The sequence below is a fragment of the Grammomys surdaster genome, unplaced genomic scaffold (assembly GCF_004785775.1).
Source record: "Grammomys surdaster isolate TR1022 unplaced genomic scaffold, NIH_TR_1.0 211, whole genome shotgun sequence".
In the NCBI taxonomy this organism is placed as follows: Eukaryota; Metazoa; Chordata; class Mammalia; order Rodentia; family Muridae; genus Grammomys; species Grammomys surdaster.
The window spans coordinates 9,660,698-9,662,550 of record NW_021604656.1 but is presented as its reverse complement, the minus strand read 5'-3'; the positions used below and the strand labels follow the sequence as shown (position 1 = coordinate 9,662,550).

The window sequence follows — 1,853 nt, the reverse complement described above, 5'->3', positions numbered from 1 at the left end:
GGGAGCTGAAGAGATGGCTCAGGGGTTTAGAGCATTTATTGTTCTTGCAGGGGACTGGGCTCCAGTCTCCAGTCTCAGCATGGTGGCTCATAACCTTCCGTAACTCCAGTTCCAGAGATGTGACCTTCTCTCCTGCTCTTTGTGTACACAAACATATATGCAGACAAAACATTCACATGCATACGATTTTTAAAAATAGATAAAAAAAAAATTAAAAAGGCAAAACTGTCAAGGATAGAGACCATTCACTGGGGCACCACCTAGAGGGGGTGGTGTGCAAAGTAACTGGCAAGGCCACAGTCAAGCTTGAAGAATTCAAAGACCCCCAGTTTCCTGAGGGACAAGCATCTTGATCCAGACCTTCGAGGAGACCTTGGCTTCTTCACTGAGTATTTGTCCGTTTTACAACTTGCTGACCTGTGGGACCAAGCCTTCCAGACCACTCCCATATCACAACTGAGGAATAGTGCCATCTCAGTAGGAAAGCAAGGGTCTGTGAGACACAGGGCATGGAGTGTTTGCCGGGTCTGGGTCTTCTAGGAATCCTGAAAGCACACCTGGAGCAAGGGCTCATGACAGAGGCCTGGATGTTTTCCAACACCGAGTACAAGGTGGCCCCACCTCAGGAGAGACAGGCTGCACCCTCCACTTAGGACAAAGGGAGCCTCCCTGAAGCTGCTCAGCCTTCCTGTCACTCAGCCTTTCCTGTCATGGTGCTCTGTATCACTTTAGCAGCCTTTGAATAGGGAATCTTCCATCTCTCACACACACTAGCCTCTACCCTCGCCTATGTATCACTTTCTGCTACATGACTTTCTTCTGACAGGAAAAAAAAAAGAGTACTACTTTTCAAATAAGTATAATTCCTTTGAAAACTTTTAGAAGGATTCCTCAGTCCCAAGCTATTTTAAAAACACATCCTCCAAAATTCCCCTCTGTCAAGAAAGGCTAAAAGCATACACAAGTGAGGTTCTGGAGATGACACATAGTTTTGCATGGCTGAGACGGATAATTCTGAATTGAAACCCGTTCAGAATTCTCATCTAAGGATTGATTCTTATTGCTGATATGCTTTTCCTGGCATTATTACATTAATATGACAATTCCTGGGCATTAGTCCACCCTATTGGGCAGATTTCCTGCAGATCAACGAACACGTACTTTTTTGTAGCAATGCTATATAGACAAATTGATGATTTCATAATTCCTAATGATGATTCTAGAGAATTCCTAAATTTATACAAGTAATTTGGGGCCTCTGTAATATGAAAGCTGCAATTAGAGCTCTGGAAACCTTCATGCGTCACAGACTAATTGTACTAAAACAGAAAGCAGGAGTGAAACAGATTTATGATCAGGGAAAACATTCTTTCTAGGCTGGCTATAAAATCATTATCTGATAACTAAAGGTCATAAAATGAGAGTGAAGAATTTATTCTACGTGTAAGGATAGAAGATAAAATATTAGCTGGATTTATCTCTATAACTTCCATGTTAATGATACACTAGGCAGATGATTGGTCTCTTGACAAAACCATGCTCGTTTAGACATAAGACTTATGGATTTAAACTCTTAATGACCTGTGAAGCTAGTGACAGATAATGAATGTTTACTTAGATAACTAGTCTTAATGGAAACACATGTAACAACTCTGTTGTAACTTCTTACTCAATTTATGAGTCTGTATTTGAGATTGCTGTGAACTCCTAGAAAAGATGCTTGGAATACCATGTGATCATGTATCCTGAAAAGGTACAAGAACTAGGATGGAGGACAGTAAGAACAGGGAGAGAGAGGGAGAGAGAGAGAGAGAGAGAGAGAGAGAGAGAGAGAGAGAGAGAGAGAGAGAGAG

At 41.7% G+C, this 1,853-nt stretch overlaps 1 protein-coding gene across 3 annotated transcripts in view; it reads right to left on the bottom strand.

Moving 5' to 3' along the window:
- Window positions 1–1,853, bottom strand: part of Dapk1 (death associated protein kinase 1) — a 159,900-nt gene that overhangs the window by 7,028 nt on the left and 151,019 nt on the right. The window lies entirely within an intron of this gene.